An 8,526-nucleotide genomic window follows, 5' to 3' on the forward strand; every position below is an offset into this window, starting at 1 on the left:
TAAAAAAAAAAATAGTAAAAAAAAAAAAAAAAAAGATTATCCTAATCCAGAACTGTAAACTCTCATTTCATCTTCCTTCAGATTAACCTTCTTTCTTATGGAAATATAAAAGGTTCCAGATACAGCCATTACTGGTCAAATAACTATCATACCATGATTTCAGTATGTACTGTATGTCCTATTCAAAATAACTGGCATATACTGTGAACCAAAACTTGATCATACATACTCTGGAGAAAAGAATATTCTCCTTATAATTTCAGTTATCCTTTGTTAAACTCCAGAAGTATTTCAGAGCATGGGTATTATGAATCAATGCAGCAACTCCTATTAAATGTTTCAATGAGCAATCCTGGCTAGATCAGAAATGCATTCCAATTGATTTTCACTGCACATAATTACCTACAACTATCAGTGTAATATTAATGGACTATTTATTTCATTTTCAAGCTATAAGAACCTACTAACAACAGGCATTAAGTGCCCCTATACAACAGGTTCGGGGTACTGAAATGACTACAGAGCATTTTTAAAAATCAGTCCCCTCTTGCAAAAAAAAAAAATATATATATATATATATAACACAACACATTCTCTGTTGGTGAGGTTATAGGGAAAACAGATGTTCTCATACATTACCAGTGGGAATGCAAATGAGTATACTTCTGTAATATCTAACACAACTACATACAGTAGTCCCCCCTTATCCAAAGGGCAGACCCCCAGTGGATGTCTGAAATCGCAAATAGTACCAAATCATATATTATAGTATGTTGTTTCCTACACACACCTACCCATAATAAGGTTTAGTTTATAAATTAAGCAGAGTAAGAGATTAACAACAATAATAACAAAATAGGATAATTATAACAATATAACTGACCCTTGAACAATGCAGGGGTTGGGGGCACCAATACCCCATGCAGTTGAAAATCTGCATATAACTTTTGACTCTCCAAAAACTTAACTACTAAAAGCCTACTGCTGACCAGAAGCCTCACTGATAACATAAGCAGCCAATTAACATATATTTTGGACATTATATGCATTATATATTGTAATCTTTTTTTTTAAGATTTTATTTATTTATTTGACAGAGAGAGACACTGAGAGAGGGAACACAAGCAGGGGGAGTGGAAGAGGGAGAAGCAGGCTCCCCGTGGAGCAGGGAGCCCAACGCGGGCTAGATCCCAGGATCCTGGGATCGTGACCTGAGCCGAAGGCAGATGCTTAATGACTGAGCCACCCAGGCGCCCCTATATATTGTATTCTTACAAGAAAGTAAGCTAGAGAAAAGAAAATCATAAGGAAGAGAAAATACATTTACAGTACTGCCTAGTGGACCTAGGCAGTTCAAACCCATGTTGTTCAAAGGTCAACTACATACTGTAATAAAAGTTATCTGAGGGGTGCCTGGCTGGCTCAGTCGATAGAGCATGAAACTCCTGATCTCAAGGTCGTGAGTTCAAGCCCCACTTTGGATGTGGAGCCTACTTTAAAAAAAAAAAGTTATGTGAATATGGTCTCTCAAAATATTTTATTGTACTTTACTCAATCTTATGATGATGTGAGATGATAAAATGCCTCTCACATGATGAGATCAAGTGAGGTGAATAACTTAGGCACTGTGATATAGCATTAGGCTAGTACTGACCTTCTTTCTGACTATATTTCAGGAGGATCACCTGCTTCTGGACCACTGCTGACCACCAGTAAGTGAAACCACAGAAAGAGAAACTGCAGACATAGAGGGACTCCTGCATGCTCAACTTTAGACCCAGCAATCCCACTTATAGAAATCTACCTTGAAGATACACCTCTAACAATACAAAAATACATATGCACAGGTCCGTTACCACAATACTGTTTATAATTGCAAAATATAGGAAATTACCTAAATGTACATACATAGAAGAATGGTTGAATAAATTAGGATAAATCCCCAGAGTGGAATGCTGTACAGCTGTAAAAAAGAATGAAGAATATCTATTAAGAAGAATGAACTAATTTGGAGTGATTTCCAAGATATCCAGTGATTTCCAGAAGTAAAAAAAATAAAGTGCAAAAGAGTATCTATAAGATGCTACTCTTCATATAAGGAAGAAAGGAAAAAGCAAACAGTTGAGCAGTTCCTCAGAAAGTTAAACAGAGTTATCATACGACCCAGCAATTCCATGCCTAGGTTATATACCCAAGGAACTGAAAATATATGTCCACATGAAAACTTGTACATGAATGTTCATAGCAGTATTATTCACTATAGCCAAAAAATGGAAAACCAAATGTCCACCAAATGACGCATGCATGAATAAAATGTGATATATGCATATACTGGAGTATCACTCAGCCATAAAAAGGAATGGAGTACGGACAGATGCTACATGGATGAACACTGAAAAAATTATGCTAAGTGAAAGAAGCCAGGCACAAAAATCAACAGATTATAGAATTTCATTTATATGAAATACTCAGAATAGACAAATTCATACAAACAGAAAGTAGATTAGTGGTTAACTGGGGCTAAGGAAGGTGGAATGGGAAATGACTGCTAATGGATACAGGGTTTCTTTCTGGAGTGATGAAAATATTCTTGAATGAATTAGTGGTAAGGGCTGCACAACCTTGTGGAAGGCAGCTATGCTCACCACTATACCACCAACGCTGCAACCCTTGTGAATACACAAAAAACCAATGAATTGTACACTTTCAAAGGGTAAGTTTTGTGGTATGTTAATTGTATCTCAATTGAAATTGCATGAGGCAAAAAAGAAAGGAATATAACAAAACACACACAATCTGTTCATTTGTGCAAAAGAAGTAACAGAAGGATAAACCAAAAAACTAAAGAGACTAGTTACCTAAAAGGCAAGGAAAACAGATGGGGAAAAAGGGACGGAGGTGGGAATCAGGTAGTAGGAATAAGGAGTGACATTTCTGACTGTATCTTTTCATGTAGTAATGTTTAGTAATAGTAATGTTTCATATACCCAAATAAATAATCTAAATCAACCAGGATTGAGGGGTAACCCAAAATGGAATACAAAGAGTAAGAAAAGAACCAAACTGCATTACAGATGAATAACCTAACACTAAAAGTGTGGGGGGAAAAAAGAACTAACCTAAATAACTTTGGAAAATAATATTTTGACTAGATACCGTGAGGTTAAAGACAAAAAAAAAAAGACTGTACACTAATTACCAAATACGTTTCTCATAAGGGTAAAGGGTTAGCAATCAGTAATTACTTGATGGGCATTATAAAAGTGAACAAGTGGGATATGATCTATTATCTCTATGATCTATCGTCTACAGATAATGAGAGCCAGGTTTTCACTATTAGAAAAAAGTTACAAATAAGAAATGAGTAAAGGTTAGAATGAACCTTGTGGTGTTGGACTAGACTAGAAGCTATCAATATGAACTCATGGTTTTTAATATATATAGAAAGATAAATATAGAAATAAATTGTGTGTGTGTGTGTGTGTGCACACGCTCACTTATATGTGTGGGAGAGTTAGTATATATTCCTATATTTCCTAGCACTGTCCTCTGAGGGCTTAGAGGCAATGACACTCCAATGAGTACACCTAAAATCCAGATCTTGATTTATATTCTATTCTCCAATAAAAAGAATCAGAGTTCCTTAGACAAGCTCTTGATTCCAGGACTGGTACAAGGAAAGATACAACATGAGTGGGGCGCCTGGGTGGCTCAGTTGGTTAAGCGACTGCCTTCGGCTCAGGTCATGATCCTGGAGTCCCGGGATCGAGTCCCGCATCGGGCTCCCTGCTCGGCAGGGAGTCTGCTTCTCCCTCTGACCCTCCCCCTCTCATGCTCTCTCTCTCGCTCTCAAATAAATAAATAAAATCTTTAAAAAAAAAAAAAAAAAGATACAACATGAGTGAGAAATAGCCTATGATACCAGAATATAAGTGCTCAAAAAAGACTGAAGGCCAACTTGAAAAGGCTCTTAATGGCCAAAGCTGGAACAATTTGAGCAATAAAAAAATACTATTGGGTTAAAAGATGTAGAATAAAACAAATACCCATGAGATTATAATTACATAAATAACTGAATAAACAAATGAGAAAGATATATCTCTTCCTAACAGAAAAAGTCCAATAATATGTTGGAAAAAAAAAAAAAAAGAGGAAAATATAAAATCACCATTAGGTAAACACCACAATAACTGTTGCAGACAAGATCTATCAACACATGCTAAAATCAGCAGGAGAAAGTTTGAGGAGAAACAGTATATCCGCAGAGTCTCAAAGTTATCTCCCCCAAGATATGTATCAAAAGGAAGAATAGTAACTTTACAGTAGAAAACAAAGCAGAGGCCACCTTAACAAAGTAATCAAGGTTAAAACATCACTAGCAATAAGACATATAAACACCATGTACCCTCTAAAATGATGCACAAAGGACACATCATTTGTGGTTTTCTTGCAAACATACATAACTTAAATCTAATCATGAGAAAAACATCAGACAAACCCAAAATGAGAAAAATTCTACAAGTTGACAGTACTCATCAAAAATGTCAAGATCATGAAAGACAAGGAAAAACTGAGGAACTATCACAGATTGGGAGAGACGAGGAAAATACCACAACTAAATGCAATGAATTAGGTTGTGGAACAGAAAAAAGGACATTAGGGGTAAAACTAGTGAAACTGCAATAAAGTCTGTAGTTTAGTTAATAGCATTATACCAAAGTTAAGTTCCTGTTTTTGATCATTGTACTATGGTTATGTAAATTGTCAACATCAGGAGATGATGTAGGAAGAATATTATATAGGAACTCTCTGTACTATCTTTGCAACATTTCTCTAAGTCTAACATTATTTCAAAATAAACAGTTAAAAGTAAATAAAATCCATCAATTGATCATCTTACCCAACTGTCATATTTCCTTGCTCAGGGATCTCATCTGTAATTTAATATTCTGATTAATTTAGAGGACCCAGTAAGTGACAGCAGAAAAAACTAAAATCATAAAAATCATATTTGGCATCTAAAAAGTAAATTAGCTACTTTATGTTCCCTTATACTTTTTTTTAGTCAAAAAAATTTGCTAGCTGTTGTGATTTTACTGGCTTTGCAAACTTCTTTTTTAAGTGATGTGACCAATTTGTTGTTTTCAACATCATGATAATCTGCAGTATGTGCCCATAACAACACATTTCATTTGTCTGTTAAGCCAAAGTTTTATTTACAATTAAAAAAAATTATCTTTAACAGGTTATAGTAAGTTGTTTACTTATCATTACGTAGTTGTCCAACTATAAAATTCAAAATTTGTTTTCACAAGTCAATTTGCTTTTATCCTAACATGAACTTCTCTCCACACACCAAACCACAAGGTCTTCATTATTGTTATTTTACTGAAAATCTGAATTTTAAAAGATCAACTGTTCAATGTATCAAGTCTCTCTTTTTTTTTTAATACGAAGAAGGAGGAATTTTGTCTTTTTTGGGAAAAAAATGCTTGAGGGCGCCTGGGTGGCTCAGTCAGTTAAGCGTCTGCCTCCAGCTCAGGTCATGATCCCAGAGTCCTGGGATCGAGCCCCACATCGGGCTTCCTGCTCCATGAGAAGCCTGATTCTCCCTCTCCCACTCCCCCTACTTGTGTTCCCTCTCTTGCTGTGTCTCTGTCAAATAAATAAATTTTTAAAAAAAGAAACGCTCGAGACATCAGAATTTGATTGCTATTTATTATTTACATCCTCTAATAACCAATCCAGCCCAATCAAGAACACAGTCTTTGAAATTCCTTTAATCAAATAGGATTTGCAGAAAATGTTTATATTAATAGACTAAGTGACCCATTTACATTTGCTTTCTTCTCATGCACCACCAGGATTACTGCATTGGGAGTGGAATACATGACCAGCAAATGAATGGGTAAGTGTCACATGTAAACAGCATGACTAGAAATTTAAGAAGCAAAGTGATAACAGAATCTTAGGAAAAGCAAAATTCATAAAAGTTCAGAATTACAAAAGGCCTTAATAGGTCATTTAATCCAGTCCAATGACAACCCCAGACAAATGACACTATCCTAATTTTTTGTTTTGTTTTGTTTTTTTTATTTATTCATGAGAGACAGAAAGAGAGACAGAGGCAGAGAGAGAAGCAGGCTCCCCGCGGAGCAGGGAGCCCGATGTGGGACTCGATCCCAGGACCCTGGGATCATGACCTGAGCCGAAGGCAGACGCTTAACCGACTGAGCCACCCAGGCGTCCCTATCCTAATTTTTTAAAGCTGCCAGATTTCCAACCTCCCTAGATGTTTCATTCTGCCATATAATCCTGTCATATAATTTGGGAGAAATATTACAAGACTATTCTTTGCCCTACCTAATGCTTTCTTTTCTCAAATAATACATTTTAACTCACTTCCAAGATAAAACCCATGTATAGGTGCATTATATGTGTGTGTACATACAGACACCTAGGCCACTCAATTTTGCTTGTAAAAACTCACACCATAGAAACCTACATAATCAAAGGCATGTATCCATCCCATCCCAATCACAAAGGCACTATAACAAACAGTGTCACATAACGATTTTGGTCTAAAAATAACCAATAGAAATCAATGTTATAAAACCTTGAGGTAAACAGGTTTCTTCCCACTGTGAGTAATCATAGTCTGCCTTCCACAAACACTGCTCCTTTTCAGCGCCTACCACAGGAAAAACTGTAAAAACACTCATGTACTACATCCAAGCAGATAATAATTTTTTAACTTTTGATTTTTAAAACCATTTATCTAACAATCATTTTGGAGGAGAGTCCAATGAAAGAGCTAGAGATGACAGAGTACAGCCAGTGATAATGAACAAGTAACCAGTTTTAATCAAGTGGGCCAAAATGACTCAAAACAAATCATTTTGAAATATATATAGAATAGGGGAAGTCCCAATCAATGATGAGCCAAGGACAATCTGAAAAAACTAAGTGTCTGTTAGGAAACACACCAAAATGGTAACCATGAAATGCTATCTCTGAAAATGGAATTACAAGAACGAGTTAGTTCAGATTTGGTATTCCTATAATTCTGATTATCCATATTTTCTACAGAACTATAGACATTATTTTAAAATTAAGGCAAATTGTGTCCCTGCTCACAGCTCTCTGGGTTGGACAGCATGTCTTTTATATAACCTCCTGGGAAAGGTGGTAGCAGTTCCGGTGCTCGAGTCTCCCAAGAACCTACCACCCATCACAGAAAAGGTTTCACCATGTTCCCTGGGACAGCTCTTGTCATCATCATCCTCATCTCACCCACAGACTAAACAATGCATCCCATCTCCCCTCCTGGTAGCACAGGCTTTATAAATTGTTGTATTACCGAGGCGGGAGATTTGGAGAAAGGTTTGCCTGATGATGAGCTGCCCCCATCCAAAAGCAGAGGAAAGGAGAAAGACACGTCGTCCCAACCTCCACCCCTCAAAAGGCGGCCGGCGACGGGAGGGGGGGGGGGAGGCACTGGGGTCGCGGCTCTCCCGAAAGAGAGTCGGGCCGCTGTCCCCCGATCCTAGCCCCGGCCGGGGGGAGGGGCCCTAGTTAGCGGATAAAGGGGTGGGGGAGAAGGTCAAGACCCGACTCCCGAGGGGCAAGTACAGCAAGCCGCCGGAGGGGCGGGTCCCTCTACCCCTTCGGGCGAGCACTGTAAGCGCTCGGGCTGCGAGAGGCAGGCCGGGACCCTGCACCGCGCCGGGAAGCTTCCCTCAGGCCTCTGCCTGCCGCCCACCCGGGACCCCAGCGGCCCCCGGCTCGGCCGCGGCCCGAGAACAGCCCCGGCCGGCCTTGCCCAGCCCGCGGGGCGCACGCACAGGCGGCCAGGAGGGCAGAAGAAGAGGCGTTACCGTACGCGGCCCCGGGGCTGGCGAGGGTGGGGCGCGGCTCCGTCGACCCGAGCCCGGCTCGGCAGCGGCTGCGGCGGCCGCGTCCTTTATTTTTGCTGCAGCAGCGGCGACTTGTCAAAGGGGAAGACGTAAGAGGCGGTGGCAGCGGCGGCAGGCAAGTCTCGCGGGATTTTGGCGGAACTCTCGCGCAGTCTTGACCGCTCGCCCCGCCCCCCCAGGCCCTGCGCGGGAGGCCAGACGGGCTAGGGGGAGGAGCGCCAGAGCGGGGTTGCGGGAGGAGGGGAAAAGGGAAGGAGATTTAATGGCGGGGGCGGTGGGGGGGGGTGGGTTAGTGTTGACAGGTTCTGGGGACGAACCGCCACCGCGCTGTCCTCTCCTTTCAGCCTTTGCGGAGTCCAGACAGCCCCGTCCGTCCACAGGGGCCGGACTCCGCTTATGAGGCACAATTGGAGACGTTTCACAAAGGCCGGTGAGGAGTTAGGGGCCATCCAGGGCTCCCCGTTTTCCCCGTAGTGGGCGAGGAAGACCCCACCGCCCGCAGTCCCGATGCTGCCAAAGGAAGCGACGCGTGGAAAAGCTGGCAGCAGAGGCGGGGCGGCCACACCCCTTTATATCGGACTCTCGCCGGCGGCTCTGCGCTCTTTATCTC

At 40.5% G+C, this 8,526-nt stretch overlaps 1 protein-coding gene across 1 annotated transcript in view; it reads right to left on the minus strand.

Moving 5' to 3' along the window:
* HERC1 (HECT and RLD domain containing E3 ubiquitin protein ligase family member 1) overlaps nucleotides 1-8,028 on the minus strand; it is a 188,953-nt gene extending 180,925 nt beyond the window's left edge. The window contains exon 1 of the mRNA XM_081831870.1: nucleotides 7,878-8,028. The gene's annotated coding sequence lies outside the window, so the exon portion shown is untranslated. The remainder of the gene's footprint in view (nucleotides 1-7,877) is intronic.
* Between the last annotated feature and the right edge of the window lie 498 nt (nucleotides 8,029-8,526).

The sequence above is a fragment of the Leptonychotes weddellii genome, chromosome 9 (genome assembly GCF_054177405.1).
Source record: "Leptonychotes weddellii isolate Sample4059 chromosome 9, ASM5417740v2, whole genome shotgun sequence".
NCBI lineage: Eukaryota > Metazoa > Chordata > Mammalia > Carnivora > Phocidae > Leptonychotes > Leptonychotes weddellii.